Here is a 21,005-nt window from a genome sequence, read left to right on the forward strand (position 1 = left end):
GCCCATGGAGCTCGTCTAACTGCCCCCCAAGACCCCTCGTCGCCGGGAATGGGTTGTCCGTGCCCGAATCTATCGTCTCCACCCATCCTCGCCGCGAAGAGCCGCGCTGAATCCGGCTGGAGCAAGCCTCGCAGCGCCATGGCTGCCTCTTGTGTTCGCTGGTTTTTGTCCCACATGTGAGCGATTCCCCGTTCTGAAACTGTTGCTTCTTAGATCCGTTATAGCACATGAGTTAATAAGCGTTACAAATGTTTTTTCTCCACGAACACACAGCCAGCCGAGTTGGCTAGCACAGCTTGTATTGTTGCAAGAGGTCTTGGGTTCGAAACCCCACGGCTGCACATTCTTTTTCTGCATATTTCTCCGTCGAGGATGAGTTGATGCGCAGTTTCATTTAGTGTAGAAGCCCACTTATTTCGTGTATAAGTAGCCAGCCCAGCTTGTTAGCGGCAGGCCTTATATCCATGAGGTCATGGGATCAAATCCCATCTGCCTATATTATTTTCACCTTGTGTTTTTTTGTTGTAGTATGTTTTAGAACGTCCGTAACTGTTAAACCGTGCATCAGATTAAAATGATTTAAACATGTAAGTTGCTTAGAATTTTCTGTAGTTTCATAAAAATCAACTCTCATGCATAATTAGTTCTGTTTAGTGTGTTGTTTACCCCGTTTTGCGTGTCAACGTGTTAAAAACGGTTTAGCCCGTAGTTTTTAAACCGTAGCTCCGTTGGAGATGTGCCATATATGTAAATGGGCTAGAACGACGTGTAGAATCACATGCTCCACTTTTTTTTGATGTTCAACAAACTTAAAATGTGATTATGACAAATCTGGACAAAATTACAATTTAACGCGTGGGGTCATTCCGGAGATGCTATATGTCGTTTCCGGTCTCATTTAAAATGCCTAGCTAGGTAGATTAATTTGTGCTTCACCCCTTGCCATGTTAAAAACCTTTTAATATTGCGTGATGATAAATGGGAGTGAACTAAACAATTAAATGTGGAGTTTCGTCGATATGCAACTCGTTGCATATTGAGCTTCACTTAATGTGTAGTGTTTGTGTGAGGTGAATTGTCATGCCATGCCTTGCATTATTGAACTGCTCATGCATCATATTAGGTTGTGCATCATGTTGTGCATTTGTCGTGGTGAATATCTGTGTTGATGCTTGTTTCCGGTTTCCTTCGTCTCGATAGAGTTCCGCAAGCGTGTCGGATTGTGAGGACCCGTTCGACTACATCGGTTCGTCTGCTTCACGGAGTCATTCTTCTTTTCAGCGGGGTCTCAGGCAAGATGACGATTTCCCCAGATACCATTACTATCATTGCCATGCTAGTTTTATCGCATCTATCAGTTATGTCTCGTTGCCTACCACCTGTTAAATTTCAGCCTCTCAACAATGCCATGCAAACCTTCACCTGTTCACAACCTAGCAAACCAGTGATTTGCTATGTTACTGCTTGCTTAACCATGTGTTAGCGTTGCTAGTTGCAGGTGCAGTTGCTTCCATGTGATAACATGGGTTCCTTGTAATATCACCATATTAAATGCTATTTCAATTAATGCACCTATATACCTGGTAAAAGGTGGAAGGCTTGACCTTTCTAGCCTGGTGTTTTGTTCCACCTTTGCCCCCCCCCCTTAGTTTCGGCTACCGGTGTTATGTTCCATAATTGAGCGCTCCTAACACGATCGGGGTTGTTATGGGGACCCCCTTGATAATTCGTTTTAGATTAAGACTGGTCTGGCAAGGCCCAACTTTGGTTTTACTTTTGACTAATAACTAAATAATGCATAGGGACCCGCCGGTACCCGTGGAGTAATTAATTAGCCCCCGGGCCAGTGCTCCTCATGAGTGTTGGTCCCAAATGGTCTGTCTGCGGGGCCACCGCGAGGAAACTCGAGGTTTGGCACTCGTAGCTAGTTCCATCCGTCGTGTCCTGAGAACGATATACGCGGCTCCTATCGGGATTTGTTTTACTTTTTACGAAATATCTTGTGCATCGGGATTCCGGTGATGTTTTGGGTAATCTCAGAGTTGAAGTTTTCCTCTAAGGAATCCGATGAGATTGCAAGCTTCGTGATCGAGGATTTCTATGCGGCTTGTGGTAATTTGTCATGGACTAGTTGGAGCACCCATGCAGGGTTAAATCTTTCGGAAAGCCATGCCCGCGGTTATGTGGCAACGAGGAAACTTTGTTTAACACTGGTTCTAGATAACTTGAAGTTAACTTAATTAAAACTTGCCAACTGTGTGCGTAACCGTGACTGTCTCTTTCGTGAGTTCCTTCTCCGATCGAGGACACGGTGGGGTTATGTCTGACGTAGGTAGGTGTTCAGGATCATTCATTTGATCATCAGTAGTTCACGTCCGTTATGTGTAGATCATCCCCCTCCTATTTCTTGTACTCGTAAGTTTAGCCACCTCATATATGCTTAGCCGCCGCTCCAACCTCACCACTTAACCATGGCTCACCTAATAAGCTTTGCTAGTCTTGATACCTTTTGAAATGAGATTGCTGAGTCCCCTGTGGCTCACAGATGACTACAACACCAGTTGCAGGTACAGGTAAAGGTTACTTGACGCGAGCACGTTGATTGTTCATTTGGAGTTGCTTCTTCTTCTTCTTCGATCTAGGATGGGTTCCAGGACGGCAGCCTGGGATAGCAAGGATGGACGTCGTTCTTCTTTTCTCGTTTGTTTTCGTCTGTAGTTGGACCCTGCTCTTCTTCATGATGCTTATGTACTGTACTGATGTGACTCTGATATAGCTTGTGGCGAGTGTAAGCCTTTTCAGTACATGTACTTGTAACGATATCCATTCTTGCGAAACGACGAGATGCGCTTCTATCCCTGACGAGGCCCTCGTGCCAAATTGAGGATAGGGTCGCATCTTGGGCTTGACACCCATGCTGACCACATGCAAGCTTGACAGTGATCCCAATGGTAAAGCAGTGGATCAAAAGGTATATCGCTCCATGATTGGATCCCTTCTTTACCTTTGTGCATCGAGACCGGATATCATGTTGTGTGTAGGGATATGTGCACGGTTTCAATCTGCACCAAAGTACATCCATTTTATGGTTGTCAAACGAATCTTTCAATATTTGGCTCATACCCCAAACTTTGGCCTATGGTATCCCAAAGGAGCAAGCTTCAACCTAGTGGGATATTTTGACTCGGATTGGGCGGGAGACTGTGTGGAGAGGAAGTCAACTTTTGGAGGATGTCAATTTCTTGGTCGTTCGCTGGGAAGTTGGTTTTCAAAGAAACAGAAATGTGTCTCATTGTCTTCCACCGAAGCTGAGTATGTTGCAGTTGCGAGTTGTTGTGCACAGTTGCTATGGATGAGGCAAACTTTAAAGGATTACGGTGTCACTTGTGACAAAGTGCCTCTTGTATGTGACAATCAAAGTGCTATCAATATTTCCCTCAATCCGGTGCAACATAGCAAGACCAGGCGCATTGATATTCGCCATCACTTCATTCGTGAGCATATCAAGCGTGGTGATATTGAGGTTCACTTCATCAACAGTGAAGAGCAACTTGCAGATATTTTCACTAAGCCCCTAGATGAAGCAAGGTTCCGGGAGTTAAGGCATGAGCTAAATATCATTGATTCAAGTAATATGGATTAAAACTAGGCACTCTGCACCTCATTCCGCATTATATCTCGTTCTAGGTGTAGGCATGTACATAGGGGGAGTGTTGTTCTCTCAATGAACTTTCCCTCCCCCCATTATGCATAAATCGATCAAGTCTTTCACATTACCATTATTGATGGCACTTGTGCCTCAAAGATGAGTGTTGGTCATGAACCCAAGGATAATTCTTCACGGTGTCATACCTTTTGTCTCAAACATAGGTGGGTTATAACATTGCCAGTCAGTATATTTTGCCTCTGTCTTGTCTCCCGTACTGACTGGTATGTGTCCGTAGTGTTTTCTCGCTGTTCTGGCAATTTCGGGATTTTTCTGTATGTTCTGGAGCGGTACTACCGCTAGGGGGGAGCGGTACTACCGCCAGGAGGAGCAGTACTCCCGCCAGGGGAGCGGTACTACCGCGATGACCAGCACGGTACTACTGCTGACTAGGGCTAGCATATGAAAATCCAAAGGGGAGCAGTACTACTGCCTCATGCGGTACTACCGTGATGATCCCAGCGATACTACCGCCAAGACTCGAGCGGTACTAGCGCTAGGGCACGAGCGGTACTACCGCCCTGCTCGTGCCCTAGGGGTATATAAAGAGAGGGGCGGTTTTTCCTTGCCCCATTTGCTTCTTATTCTTGGAGCTCTCCCTCTCTGCCTCGAGTTCCCCCACATTTGATCTTCCTCCGCAGTGTTTATCCTCCCGTTCCAGTTGGAGGGATTGCCCCTCCTCCTCCTTCCTCCCCCGTGTGCCATGGACTCCACTACTACCCCTATCCCCCTTGTGTTGTGTTGATGTTCTTGGTTCTAGGGTTAGGGATACATGTATTGGCTCCATTGTTGTGGCATGATTTTGTTTCGTACATGGATAGGAGGAGAGATGTTTTTTATGGTGTAGGTGTAGGTGTAGGTGTAGGAAGGAACTTGTTAGGGCATATTTTGTTCTAAGTAGTTTTGGTGATTGATGACAACACCTCTGCGGACTAATCATGTGCATTGAGCATTTCAGATAATGCATCACAGGGCACAAGATGATTCGTTGCCCCTCGGTGTTGTTGGAGCACGGTGTTTCCTACGGCTCTCTTTGGTAGTGTTGAGTAGTAGGAAAGCCGTACTATTAAGAGGGGGGGTCCGCGTCGGAAAGGTTTGGGTGGAATCAACTCTCACACGCACACATTTTCTTTCCACCACTTTCTCTTTGCGGTAATGGAGCACGCGCTTAGTCTTTCGCAGCATTTGCAAAGGGTCCAGCGGTAGTACCGCTCATGCTGAGCGATAGTACCGCTCTAGATGAGCGGTAGTACCGCCAGCTGAGCGGTAGTACCGTTACAGCCGAGCGGTAGTACCGCTAGGGGACGGTAGTACCTCCCTCTCTGAGCGGTTGTACTTCGTTGGACTTTTTGCGAATACTTTTACAGCGGTGGTAGGCTTGGTAGTAGTATTTCTACTGTCGTGGCTTTGTGTCAGCCTAGCGGTAGTACCGCTCAGTCCTGGCGGTAGTACTGCTAGGGCTTGCGGTAGTACCGCTTCCTCCAGGCGGTAGTACTGCTGCCTCCAAGCGGTAGTACCGCCAGGGTCGTGCTGACATTGGGGGTAACGGTTGGACTTGTTCCCCCACTATATAAAGGGTTCACCTACCTCACAAACCCTACCTTTGACCCTCCAAGACTCCATTGTTGCTCCCTAAGCTCATATGTGCCTGGTGTCTCTCCCTAGCCAATCAAACTTGTTGATTTCCTAGGGATTGGTTGAGAAGGCCAAGATCTACACTTCCACCAAAAGAAAATCGATTCCCCCCACTAATCCCTTGCGGATCTTGTTACTCTTGGGTGCTTGAGCACCCTAGACGGTTGAGGTCACCTCTGAGCCACATTCCATTGTGGTGAAGCTCCATGGTCTTGTTGGGAGCCTCCAAGCTTTGTGTGGAGATAGCCCCAACCTTGTTTATAAAGGTTCGGTTGCCGCCTTCAAGGGCACCTATAGTGGAATCACGACACCTTGCATTGTGTGAGGGTGTGAGGAGAATACGGTGGCCCTAGTGGCTTATTGGGGAGCATTGTGCCCCCACACCGCTCCAACGGAGACGTACTTCCTGTCGAAGGAAAGGAACTTCGGTAACACATCCTTGTCTTCATCGGTTCCACTTGTGGTTATCTCTTATATTTACATTGTGTATGTTATTGTTGTAGAGTATTTCTTACTTGCTTTAGCGGTCATAGTAGGTAGCATCATATATGTTGCTCACCTAGTTATTATTTTAGAGAACCTTTATGTTGCTAACCCTAACTTGTTAAGAAAAGCTAAAAATTGGTAGTTGCCTATTCACCCCCCTCTAGTCAACCATATCGATCCTTTCAGAACTCTTATATATCGAAGACGGTTTCCCCTAGTCAACTCGTTGTAGTTTCAGTGGATGATGGCTTCCACTGTAACTATGAAGCTCTATTTATCTTTGGGGCAACTCCAAATATTTCACAACCGCCAAGTCAATGGTATGTATGTCTTTTCAGGTAGCTTGTTATTTCTGGATCCTACGATACGTTTATGTTACATCCTATCTGCCTGAATGAAATGATGCATAGTGCAGGCAGACATATATGTACAACAACAATATGCCCTACCTAACAATATCCACGCCAATTTCTGATTTCATTTTTATGCTCTGACGTATCCTTGGGGATAAAGGTAAATTTTGTGACTGGGAAAATGCGCTACTAAGAACTATCTAATCAAACTACTTGTCAAGAATTTAATCCTCAACAAGATGAGAAGCAATGCAAAGAGTAACCGTTTATATGTGTAGATCATACCTTTCCATGCTCCAGGAACAGGAAAAGGATCTTGTACCCGATATTATCCTCATATAATTATACCGGCCAATACTCACTTAGTTCTGTCGAACTTGCAATACTGTTGATCATCATCAAGAGATCCTAGCCAAAATTGTACCAAAAAGTAGAGCTTCAACAATTAATAAATATCAGTGCATGTAGCTTTAATCGAGGGAAATTTAAATGGCGACTCTTAAAAGTAGAAGAATCTGAAATGGATCAGCATGTGCCTAAGAGAAGTCTACTATGTTCTTCACTTATATTGTTATACATATGTGACGATGGGGCAATATGTGATGGCACAAAACACAAAAAATGCAATCCTTCTTGATCTTGGAGTGGTGTTGCGCTATGTCCACATTGGCAATCATCAAACAAAACTGAAGTTATCTCTGCCTTTTTGCGACCATTTACGAAGACATAACATGTTATAAAATAATCACACCTCATGAGAAAAAGTAAGCACAACATGTCAACTTTCTGTCCAGCAGTTAGTGTGCAGCCAACGATGGGTCAAATATGTCTCAGTACAAAGCAACAGGGACTTGAAGTTGACAACACTAAACATAAGATGGCAATCATCAGTATGTATCTTTTCTCCCAAGGACGCTCCGAAACTTGCTCATTTTTTTCTGCATACAAGCACGATTTGCTCCCACGTAGAAATGGGAAATTTCACTTGGATGCTAATGTGCAACAAAGTAAAGGAAAATGCACTTGTCCAGTATGTCTTGTAGTCTTTAGTTTGCTTGTAGTTAGTGGGTTGTGTGACTTTGATGAAAAAACTGGTTCCGTTTTGTGATGTTTGCTGCGGCGAGCATATGACATGGCCAAAGAAAGTGTTTGAATGTACACTTATTCAGTGGCTTTGTTGGAATATCCTAGGATGATCAGGTCCAGGGAGATAACCTCAATATGGTGGATGATGGACTTCGATTTGATACCAAGAAACAGCTTGACAACACCCGCGGCTATTTTGTTCAAATAGCTCACGGAAATTGTTAACATTCTAGCTATTATCGAAGGAACCAAAATCACGAAAATAGCACACGGTAAATCTGTGAAGTGCACCCACCCGCACCAGGAACTCATCGCCACTTAGAGTTCTCTCTCAGCCTCGCGCTCATCAGCAATTCACGCGATATATAGAAACGTATAACCGAGCAAGTTAATGTCACGCCCAAGATGCGACCCTATCCTCAATTTGGCATGAGGGCCTCGTCAGGGATAGAAGTGCATCTCGTCGTGTCGCAAGAATGGATATCGTTACAAGTACATGTACTAAAAAGAAGAGATTTATATAGAGAATTGGCTTACACTCGCCACAAGCTACATCAGAGTCACAACAGTACAATACATAAACATCAAGAGTAAGAGCAAGGTCCGACTACGGACGAAAACAAACGAGAAAATAAGAACGATGTCCATCCTTGCTATCCCAGGCTGCCGGCCTAGAACCCATCCTAGATCGATTAAGAAGAAGAAGAAGAAGAAGCAACTCCAAATGTACAATCAACGCGCTCGCGTCAAGTAACTCTTACTTGTACCTGCAACTGGTGTTGTAGTAATCTGTGAGCCACAGGGGACTCAGCAATCTCATTTCCAAAGGTATCAAGACTAGCAAAGCTTAATGGGTGAGGCATGGTTAAGTGGTGAGGTTGCAGCAGCGGCTAAGCATATATTTGGTGGCTAAACTTACGAGTACAAGAAGTAAGAGGGGGAAGATCTATGTATAACGGGCGTGAACTACTGTTGATCAAATGAATGATCCTGAACACCTACCTACGTCAGATATAACCCCACCGTGTTCTCGATCGGAGAAGGAACTCACGAAAGAGACAGTCACGGTTACGCACACAATTGGCAAGTTTTAATTAAGTTAACTTCAAGTTATCTAGAACCAGTGTTAAACAAAGCTTCCACGTTGCCACATAACCGCGGGCACGACTTTCCGAAAAGATTTAACCCTGCAGGGGTGCTCCAACTAGTCCATCACAAATTACCATAAGCTGCATAGAAATCCTCAATCACGAAGCTCGCGATCTCGTCGGATTCCCTAGTGGAAAACCTCAACTCTGAGATTACCCAAAGCATCACCGGAATCCCGATGCACAAGATATTTCATCAAAGGTAAAACTAATCCAGCAAGGCCACCCAGTGTGTCGACGATCCCGATAGGAGCTGCGTATCTCGTTCTCAGGACACACCGTCTATGCAAAGTGGATGGGAACCAAACCTCGAGTTGCCCCGTGGTGGCACCACCGAATGCTTGGTGGGTGGACCAACACTCATGAGGAGCATTGGCCCGGGGGTTGATTAAATTATCCTCGGTTAATTACTCCCTATGCGGTTCATTAGTTATTAGGCAAATGTAGTACCAAAGTTGGGCCTTGCCAGACCAGCTTTAATCTAAAACGAATTATCAAGGGGGTCCCCATAACAACCTCGATCGTGTTAGGCGCGGTCATTTATGGAACATAGCAACGGTAGCCGAAACTAAGGGGGCAAAGGTGGAACAAAACACCAGGCTAGAAAGGCCGAGCCTTCCACCTTTTACCAAGTATATAGGTGCCTTAAATTAAATAGCATTAATATATGGTGATATGACAAGGGACCCATGTTATCACATGGAAGCAACTACACCTGCAACTAGCAACGCTAACAACAGGGTTAAGCAAGCAGTAACATAGCCAAACAGTGGTTTGCTAGGTTGAACAGTTGAAGGTTATCATGGCATTGTTGAGAGGCTCATATAAAACAAGTGGTAGGCAACGAGACGTAAACGGTAGAAACGGTAAAACTAGCATGGCAATGATAGTAATGGTATCTGGGGAAATGGTCATCTTGCCTGAGATCCCGCCGGAAGAAGAATAACTCTGAGAAGCAGTCGAACCGATGTATTCGAACGGGTCCTCACATTCCGTCACACTTGCGGAACTCTATCGAGACGGAGCAAACCGAAAACAAACATTAACACAGATATTCACCACGGCAAATGCAAGACTTGATGCACACCCTAATATGATGCATGATCAGTTCAAAATGCAGGGGATGGCATGGCGATTCACCTCACACAACACTACACATTAAGTGAAGCTCGATATGCAACGAGTTACATATCGACGAAACTCCACGATTAATTCTTAGTTCACTCCTGGTTATCTACACGGCAATATTAAATGTGGTTAACATGGCAAGGGGTGAAGCAGGGATCCTACATGTCCTCCTAGTCGATTAACACGCGGAGCATAGATCGGAGCTACGGCACAAGAGGCATGTAACTCAAGATTATATGCCATGAATGTGTCATGCATGCAAGTTCAAACATCACGGGCAAGAAGAGAAAGAAATAGGTGTCGCCACGGCGAGCGAGAGGGGTCCATGGAGGCAAGACGGAAACGAAGCCACGGCAACGTTCCTATCCCGATAACTCGAGGAGATATCGGTGACAAGGAATTGAAGCGTGTGCAGGAACGCTAGATGAAGATCAGGTGATCCCGGTTACCGGGTTCCCATGTGTCGGGGCACAACATAAGAGGGACAACGTGCAACGGGCAACATACGGTGCAAACATACATTCATCTCATACAACATATGCGTTCGGTACACGACACGTTCCAACGGTATACCTTCGACGCGTGCATATCGGAGCGGATCGGTTCGTAGCGGACATCGTGGAAGTAGTGGTCGTCATGGTCCTCGGGTCTCGTCGACGGTAGTCATTCGCTCGGCGTCGGTTCACGGGTCTTCGGCGTCGGTGCACAGTCTTCACATCGGTAGTCGAACACGGGTCTTCGGCGACGTCGAGGACATCGTGGTGCTCGGCGAATTTGTTGGTTCCACGAAGGAGGGAATGGTCTACGCGGCGACGGCATGCGAGAGCACAAGCAAATGCGAGCAGAGGTCACGGCTACAAGCGGCATCAACTAATATCTAGCAACTAGCATGCCTCAGCTAGCAACCTAGCAACAGTATCAAGCATCAACAAGCATCTATTAGCAAGCAAAGCAAAGCAACAGCAAACAGCTCCAGCAGCCTAGCAAAGCAAAGCAAAGCAGCAACTAGCAACTAGCAGGAGCAACAGCTACCGCAACAAGAGCAATAGCAAAATCTCGGCAAGCAGGCAGCGGCTAGTAGCATAGCAAGCAGCAGCGGCAACAGCCAGCGCAGCAGCTACCTACAACAACAGCAAAACGCAACAGGCAACAGCAGCGGCTCGGCACATCAGGCAGCAGCAGCCGCATGAGCAGCTAAGCAGCAACGCATCAGGCAACAACGTCCTATAGCGACAGCAATAGCACGACAGGCACGTACGAGGGCAGCAAAGGAGCGGCTACAGCTTGGTAGGAGGAGGCCGGGGGTTGGAGGGAGCTTGGCGAGGAGGGAGCCACGGCGGCTGCTGAGGCCGGCCGACGGCGAGGCTCGCGCGGGAGAGGGGCTCCGGCCAAGGCACAGCAGCCAGCAACGGCACGACATGGGGGCTCGCTCGGGTCGAGGGGGCCTGGAGGGGATCCTCGAGGGGAATGGCGCGGCGGCACGGCGCAGGCCATGGCGGGGCGCAGGAGCCGCGGAAGACAGTGGCCACGCGACCTCGGCTCCAGCAAGGAGCTTGGCACGGGGACGGGCGAGGGCGAACTGCGGCGAGGTGGCAGCACGGTGAGCACGGGGATGAGGAGGCGAGGACGGCAGCACGGGGAACGATGGAGCGAGGCGCAACGAGGAGGAGGAGGCCGTCCATGGCAGGGCGGCGCTCCGGTGAGAGGAGGCGGCTGGCGGGGGGCTGTGCGCTCGGGACGAGGCCGACGGGCGACCACGGGGCTGCACGCGAGGCCGAGGGGAACCGGGCGGCCGGGGAGCACGGAGGCCTGGGCGGCTCGGCCATGGCGGCGAGGGAGCAGCAGGAGGGAGATGGGAGGGGGCTGGGGATCGGGACAGGAGGAGAGGGACGAGGGGAATTGCTGCGGGACGAGGGCTCGGCGGTTAGGGTTGAAGGGGGTCCAGCTGGGCCTTGGCCGGCTGGGCCTCTCTCTCTTTGGTTTTTTTCCTTTTAAAAAAAGCAAAGAAACACACACACAAAATAATAATAATACAAGGATTTAACAAATACAAAAAAACCCTTTGGCTCCTTTTAAAACCACACCCCAACTATAAGAAATAGTTGGGCATTTTAAAACAACTAAAAATAAAACTCTTTTGAAGAATAAAATAAAACCTCTTTTATTTAAAGAATAAAATAAAAGCTCTTTAAAAGAGAAAAGAAAATGAGACAGTTTTAAAATAAAAAACAAGGAGAAATAAAATAAAAACCCAAGGGTTGCCCCCAACATTTAATAAAATGATTTTCTTTAAAAGAAGACGAACCTTTAAGAGGGGGTTAAAACTGAAATCTTTTAAACAACCACGGAATAAAACAAGAGAGGAGAGACGGGTTTTAGGTCCGCGGTGCAAGAGGGTTTGAAGCAGCTCTGTTGCACCCACTCTCGTCACGCCAACGAACAACGCCACACTCACAAGCACTCACAGGCAACAACACGGAGCAACAAGCAACACCGACAAAACACAGTTGACATGATGCCATGCATGATGCGACGATGCAAACTAAATGAAGAGGCCACAAAATAAAATAACCACAGGACGGAAACGGAAATAAGGGGGAATCTTCTGGGGCGTCGGCATCGGGCTGTCACAACTCTCCTACACTACAAGAGGATCTCGCCCCGAGATCCAAGAATGAAAGGGGGAGAGGATGAGAAAGAACAAAAGGTGAAATTTAGTCGCTTCTTTGACAAACGAGTGACACCAACAATCCTTGAAAGTTGCAAAGAGATGAGGAATGATATGAGAAACAAGAAAGAATTCACGGAAAATTTCGGCAGCACTTCGGTAGGAAAATGGGACAAAAAATTCGATAAGAAGAGAGAATTAGACAATATGCACAACAAACAACTAAGTAGAGCAAGGGAACACCATGATCTTGATAGAACAACATAATAGACCGAAAAGAGCAACATCACAAAGCCTCTGGAACAATAGAATAGGAACTAGCTCATGCGGAAGAAGAGAATGAAGAAAAGAATGACAACTATCATCACAATAGAATTGAAGAGCCTCCGGACAGAGAATTGACGTAGTGGTTGGAAAACCAACAACGAAAAGAACAAGATATTAGTGGTCTTATGAAGATCATCTCAACATATATGAGGTGACAACCAACCACTAAAAGAAACAAGGATAGACTTGGAGAAACAAGATATGAACAATTTCTTACACCAAGAGGATACCTTGAGAACTTGGATAATTGATAATCACCATAATAGCAACATACTTAGACAAGCTTTAGGTGAAGTCCAAACCAAGATAGCTCAATGAAGAAATCATGGGTTGAAATATCTCATGATCAAAGAATTGGAGGATTTAATTATCTCATACTTGAAAGAAAATCTCTTCGAGACTCCTACACTAACAAGACTGCTATAATACCACCTCAAAGGATAAAGGAAGAACAATTGCACATAGAAATGCAAGAGAAAGGATACTTGAGGTTCTCCAATAAGAATCTTGAAGAACACCTCGAGAATGAATCACATCGTTGAAGAACCAGCATGACGAGCCTCCGTATCAAAAGGATGATGCAAGATATGAAGGATGAAAGAATAAGATTGAAGCCTTGCAAAGTCTTCGAAGAAGCTTCACGAAGAAATACTTGAGAAAGCTTGGAACTCCGTAAAAAGAAAAACTAAGAACACCTCAAAAAAGGAATTGATATCATGAGGCACTCTAGAAGAATAATTGAAATCATTCGATGAAACAAGAATAAGAATTCTGTTATGCTTATCCTTCATCAAGTTTAATTGATGACAAACAACGGATTTAGCACACCACTTATACTTCTTGAAAAACTCTTGGAGAGACAGAGAGGAAAAACACCACTTGAAGCATAATTGAAGGAAGCACCGGTAAGAATTCACAATTCAATGGAATAACAAGAAAGCATGGAGACACATGAGAATGAAGAGATCATGAGCCACCTGAGAGAAAACTTGAACAAGGCACCGGATAATCGAGAGACGAACGAAGAGACAACAATTGAGAAGAATTGAGGATGAAAGCTAAAAGCTGAGAACGAAGAATCTTCTAAAATGATGGGCTTCGGAGGATCGAGAATGAAAACAACTCAGAAAAGCATCGGATAGCACGAAAGGGATACTCACGATTGGAACAATTCAAGATAATGCCACCAAGCTGAAATGATGAATCTCCAAGAGAATGGACCAAGATTTGAGAGAAACACTCCTTCAGACTTCCAAGCTGAGAATGAAGAGGAGAACACCACCAAGAATTAATGAGATACTCCGGAACAAAGAAGAATGAAAGGTTGAGCCAAATATGAGAACTAATTCAAATAGAACTTGAAGAAGGAATATGACTGATGGAAATCATACTTACATCATAGTTGAAATAATTAGAGATCTCCGGAAAAGATTACAAGAGCCAGAAAAGATCCTGGGAAAAAACCTGTGGGTTATGGGCCCACTCAAAGAAACCACCGTTAGAAAAGATTGCTTAGAAGAGAGATATTGCACCGGTATAAAGAGAACTAGATAAGGTTGAGCACCTTGAAATAATTAAAAGAATAGAAAACACGAAACTCAGAGATAACTTCAGCACTCCGGATAGGATAGAGAGGAATGAATAAGCAAGATAGGCTGATAAGAATCTTCAACAAAGAAAAGAATTTACAAGGATGAAAAGGTTATGATGAACATGGACAACTGAATTAACTTCACAGGTAAGGATGACAAGAATGAACAAATATGACATGAATCTCCTGAGAATCTTCACAATGAATCACCGGGTAAGAGAGAAAGAACAGACAGCGGAAGAATAATGAAAAGAAAACTCTTGCATGAAAATTGAATCACTGAAGAAAAGGGAGGGAGGGCGGGGAAAAACAAAGACAACTTGAGACAGATGAGATGAACTCCGGAAAGAATTGAGAGAATGATCTGCAAAAATTGGAGAGGATTGAATTCACTGAAGAGAATCACACCGGTTGAATGGAATTGATACGATGACTCCGGTTGAAAAGGAATTGACATGATAATTGATAGAGAAAAAGAATTAATACTCTCATAAAAATATGAGAACACCTCTTAGAAAAGATCGGAAATCACCACTTGACATTGAAGCAACTCGAATTACCATATTCAACAAAACAAAGGGATGAGGCTTACAATTAGCGATAACAAACTCATGAGAAAGATTTTGTCCGATATTTTCGTGGACAGGATCGCACGGGCTCGATTTTACAGTAGACATCAAGTGCAATGCAGTGCACCCGACATACGAAGCGTCCCCGAGTCGTAGCAAGCTACAAGGACTCTTTAAGACACAACGAGAACCGCTGTAAGTCGATCGTCAACGAACGAATCCACTAGATGTCGAACCCCAACCTAACATCATGCATTTGTTGGAAGATTGTCCTATATGTAACTACTTGAATTCCCACCTATGAATTCCCGAAATATCTGGTCATGTAATCTGGTACACGGATACAAGGAGTAATAATCACACAACTCCTATACTAACCCGTCACCTGTATCACATCCGTCAACACAAAACCAGAATCTCGGACCTTCATCTACTACAAACCCTCGTGATCACAACGATACAAAGTATGGCAGTACTCCCGAACAATCCGCAACAGTACTGGGGACATCGGGGTTACCTCGCAGCTACTAGTATTGAAGCAATTACGAACATCCTTTGTTCTGAGATACTAAGAAATCTGAATGATAACGATGTGCTCAAGAATCCCTTGGAGCTCAACTCCCCGGAAGAAAATCAAGTCAGACAGGAGGCACCAAGACAGAACTCCATCACATCGACATCATATAGATTCCAAGAATATCCGCATGATCCTAAAAAAATTTGAGCGGGAAGAGGAGTTGAATTAAATTATTACGTCAAGATTCCTCACCAGAGCATAGAAGAGGAGAAAAAAGAATCCTACTCTCCGATATATAACTAGACTCAAAGTAGTTTTTCACTAGACTCGACTCGGCCAAGTTCAATCAATCAAGGGGGCTCCTAGGTTGGTACTTCTCTGATACCAACTTGTCACGCCCAAGATGCGACCCTATCCTCAATTTGGCATGAGGGCCTCATCAGGGATAGAAGTGCATCTCGTCGTGTCACAAGACTGGATATCGTTACAAGTACATGTACTTGAAAAGAAGAGATTTATATAGAGAATTGGCTTACACTCGCCACAAGCTACATCAGAGTCACAACAGTACAATACATAAACATTAAGAGTAAGAGCAGGGTCCGACTACGGACGAAAACAAACAAGAAAATAAGAACGACGTCCATCCTTGCTATCCCAGGCTGCCGGCCTGGAACCCATCCTAGATCGATGAAGAAGAAGAAGAAGAAGCAACTCCAAATGTACAATCAACGCGCTCGCGTCAAGTAACCCTTACTTGTACCTGCAACTGGTGTTGTAGTAACCTGTGAGCCACAGGGGACTCAACAATCTCATTTCCAAAGGTATCAAGACTAGCAAAGCTTAATGGGTGAGGCATGGTTAAGTGGTGAGGTTGCAGCAGCGGCTAAGCATATATTTGGTGGCTAAACTTACGAGTACAAGAAATAAGAGGGGGAAGATCTACGTATAATGGGCGTGAACTACTGTTGATCAAATGAATGATCCTGAAAACCTACCTACGTCAGACATAACCCCACCGTGTCCTTGATCGGAGAAGGAACTCACGAAAGAGACAGTCACGGTTACGCACACAGTTGGCAAGTTTTAATTAAGTTAACTTCAAGTTATCTAGAACCAGTGTTAAACAAAGCTTCCACATTGCCACATAACCGCGCGGCACGACTTTCCGAAAAGATTTAACCCTGCAGGGGTGCTCCAACTAGTCCATCACAAATTACCACAAGCCGCATAGAAATCCTCAATCATGAAGCTCGCGATCTCGTCGGTTCCCTAGTGGAAAACCTCAACTCTGAGATTACCCAAAGCATCACCGGAATCCCGATGCACAAGATATTTCGTCAAAGGTAAAACTAATCCAGCAAGGCCACCCGGTGTGTCGACGATCCCGATAGGAGCCGCGTATCTCGTTCTCAGGACACACCGTCTATGCAAAGTGGACGGGAACCAAACCTCGAGTTGCCCCGTGGTGGCACCGCCGACTGCTAGGTGGGTGGACCAACACTCATGAGGAGCACTGGCCCGGGGGTTGATTAAATTATCCTCGGGTTAATTACTCCCTATGCGGTTCATTAGTTATTAGGCAAATGTAGTACCAAAGTTGGGCCTTGCCAGACCAGCTTTAATCTAAAACGATTTATCAAGGGCGTACCCATAACAACCCCGATCATGTTAGGAGCGCTCAATTATGGAACATAACACCGGTAGCCGAAACTAAGGGGGCAAAGGTGGAACAAAACACCAGGCTAGAAAGGTCGAGCCTTCCACCTTTTACCAAGTATATAGGTGCATTAAATTAAATAACAATTAATATGGTGATATAACAAGGAACCCATGTTATCACATGGAAGCAACTGCACCTGCAACTAGCAACGCTAACACAGGGTTAAGCAAGCGGTAACATAGCCAATCAGTGGTTTGCTAGGTTGAACAGGTTGAAGGTTTTCATGGCATTGTTGAGAGGCTGCTATTTAACATGTGGTAGGCAACGAGACATAATCGATAGAAACGGTAAAACTAGCATGGCAATGATAGTAATGGTATCTGGGGAAATGGTCTTCTCGCCTGAGATCCCGCTTGGAAGAAGAATGCCTCCGTGAAGCAGACAAACCAATGTAGTCGAACGGGTCCTCACAATCCGGCACGCTTGCGGAACTCTATCGAGACGGAGCGAACCGGAAACAAACATCAACACAAATATTCACCACAAGATGCACGCACATATGATGCATGAACAGGCTGAATACAAGCAATTCATGGCATGACAATTCACACAAACAGACACTACACATTAAGTGAAGTTCAATATGCAACGAGTTGCATATTGACGAAACTCCACATATGAATTATTTAGTTCTATCCCGATTATTTACACGGCAATATTAAATGTGATTAAACATGGCAAGAGGTGAAGCGTAATTAAACTACCTATCTAGGCATTTTAAATGAGGTCGGAAATGACTTATAGCACCTCCGAGACGACCTCACATGTTAATTTACAATTCTGTCCAGATCTGAACTAACACATTTTATTAGTTGTTAAACAGCAAAACAAATAGGTCCACGTGATTCTACACGTCATTTCAAGCAATCTACACATAGAGATCATCTCCAACGGAGCTACGGTTCAAAAGATACAAGCATCGCAAGATATGATGGCATGTATGCAACATGTGTGCAACGGCGGTCACAAGCACTTAAAAACATACAACCAACAAGAGAAAATGAAACTACACGAGATTCTAGGCAAGTTTCATGTAGGACACGATCAAATCGGAGCTACGGATCAAAAACTACGAGCTAAACAAGAAATCACTACAATCTGCCAAAATCAGCCGCATAGCACTTTCTACACCCCACAACTACGAGCTACACAACTCCGATATGCTCAAGCAAGGCATGGCACGAAAGAGGGCAAGAAGCACTTCTACAAACAACTAACAACAACTAGCATTCCATCATGGATCACTAGGGAAAGAAGACACAAAATGGCATCTCACACACTATTTCAGACTTAGTGAAAATAACACTTCATGGAAGTGCAGTTTTCTATCTGAAGGCATATTGACAGCAGCAAAACCTATAGCTACATGACTCCAAATGGCATGAAAATGCACAGCATGCTAGAGAAACACAAGGGCTACAACTAACTCCATTGGACCAACCTCAAAAGAGCTACAGATCACAAGATAGAAGCAAGACAAGATAGCAACAAAATATAATAGATTCCAGACTTAGAAATATTTTAGCTCCTCCAAATCAGCACTATTTCTAGAAACTTGAGGGAAAGCAAACCACACCTAAACATGCATTTTTATTGCAACCAAAAATACCAGGGGCTAGTCTAAACACCCAAGAACAACTTCCTAGTTGACAACTCCGTCAAACGACGCACGGAATAAATCCTACGAATTAAACAAAAGGGCATCACGGCAAAATATCGCGCGAACTAACTTACTCAAAAGCTAAAACTAATTGCACACAAAAATCCATGCCCCGAAAACATATAAAATATGTGGGGTTGCACAACAATATAATGCCACACGAAAATGCGAGAAAATAACCTATACACGGGAAAATAAACTACCGGCAAACCCTACACGCAAAAATACCAATGACCGCTCTAAAATACATGGAAAATAGGTTCCTAAAACATGGGCATTTGTAATACGGCATTCCGTCTATTCGAACACACGAGGAAAAATAACACGGGACCAAGACAATATAAACATCACACATATCTAGCCATTCGGCACGCAAAACTACATCAAACAAAAATGTAAGTTGTAAATTCATAATCTACGCAAAATTCTACACGAGATACATATCTAAATCTTTCGCGATCCGACTTACGGTTTAGAAACTACGGGCATTTTAATATCGTCATATTTCTAGAATTTAACTAAATCCGAAAATCCTAATAACTACACGGGCCGAAACTATCCTATGGGCCTAAATATCCACGAGCGCAACTTAGCTTCACGTCGCCTAGGCGAGGAGTAGGAGGGCAGGGGGAAAGGGAGGCTCGCCTTGGGCCAAAGGCCGGCCTGGACAGGAGGAGACGGCCCACGAGCGCTCCTAGGCCGAGCGGGAGGCCGCGGATGGGCCTGGTCGGGGCGCTGGCCCCCTCGAGCGACGCTTGCGCGGGCGCCTCGTCGATCCTCCCGTCGTCTCCCTCCTGGAGCACGGGCAGGACAGCTCCGAGCGGCGCGTGGCACGGCGGCTGGCCGGAACGGGCGAGGGACCACGGATCCGACGAGATCCGGGCTGCCGAAGGAGCGGATCTAGCGGCGGGAGTCCGTTGCCGGAGGCTGGTGGCGTTAGGGCGGGGCCGGCACGCAGCACAGGGCGGCTCGGGGAGCTTCACGACGGCAGGACCGGCGATGCCGGCGGCGGCCGACGACCAGTGGGGAGGCGCTGCGGGGTCCTCGGGGTCCCAGCTGAGGAGGGGCTCGACAGGGCTCGAGCACGGGCTGGCTCGGGGGCTCCTCCCCTCGAGCTGCCTGCTAGCGGTGGATCTGGGCCGGGAGGGCCGGCTGCGGGCTCGGGCGGGCCCCCGGTGGCTGGCCGAAGGGAGGAGAGAGAGAGGTTGGAGGCTGTGCGGCTAGGGTTTGAGGGGCGCGGATCCCAAGGGGGATTAGGTTTTGCTGTCTAAAATTATGAGGGGGGTATTTATAGAGAAAAAGGGGGGCCAGGTTACCCGGAATCGCGTTCCGGATCTAACCGTGCGGTCGGATTCGGACGATTCCGCACGCGGGAATGGGTACATGGCTGTGTAGGGTGGATATCCGGAGACGAGAGGGAGAACGGGCGGCGCGGCAACGAATTTTAAAACACCGACGAATGGTCGACGAATAACCGGAGACGGTGCCGCTACGGTCGACCGTTCGGGTAACAGACGAACTTCGATCGCGACGAAATTCGACAGGCGGCCTAGCTATATTGAAATAAGACTGCACGTCAAATTTCAACCTGATCAGAGAAAGTTTTACACACACTTTTAAAAACAGGGTTTCGACGATGTCGCGGGCGCGTGCATGTGCGGTCGGACTCAGAACGGACAACGACGAGAACCGGCACCTACTAATGAATGCAAGTTTTGAAAACTGGCGGCAACAGATATGCCGATGCAATGCAGATGATGCGAATGATGCGACAAAATAAAACAGACACACGACGAAAACGAAAAGAAGGGGGAATCTTCTGGAACGTCGGCATCGGGATGTCACAACTCTCCTATACTACAAGAGGATCTCGCCCCGAGAACCAAGAATGAAAGGGGGAGAGGATGAGAAGGAACAAGAGGTAAAACTTAGTCGCTTCTTTGACAAACGAGTGAAACCAACGATCCTTGAATGTTGCAAAGCGATGAGGAATAATATGAGAAACAAGCAAGAATTCACGGAAAATTTCGGCAGCACTTCGGTAGGAAAATGGGACAAAAAATTCGAAAAGGTAGGAGAATTAGACAATATTCATAACAAACAACTAAATAGAACAAGGGAACACCATTATCTTGATAGAACAACATAATTGACCCAAAGAGCAACATCACAATGCCTCTGGAACAATAGAATAGGAACTAGCTCATACGGAAGAAGAGAATGAAGAGAGAATGACAACTACTAACTCCAATGAACTTGGCAAGCATCCTTGCAAGAAGAATTGGACGAAGTTGTTGGAAAAACAATAACAAAAATAACAAGATAGTAGTGGGCTTATGACAATCATCTCACATTTATGAGGTGACAACCACCCACTAAAAGAAACAAGGATAGGTTAGGAGAAACAA

This window comes from Hordeum vulgare, chromosome 2H (assembly GCF_904849725.1).
Source record: "Hordeum vulgare subsp. vulgare chromosome 2H, MorexV3_pseudomolecules_assembly, whole genome shotgun sequence".
Taxonomy (NCBI): domain Eukaryota; kingdom Viridiplantae; phylum Streptophyta; class Magnoliopsida; order Poales; family Poaceae; genus Hordeum; species Hordeum vulgare.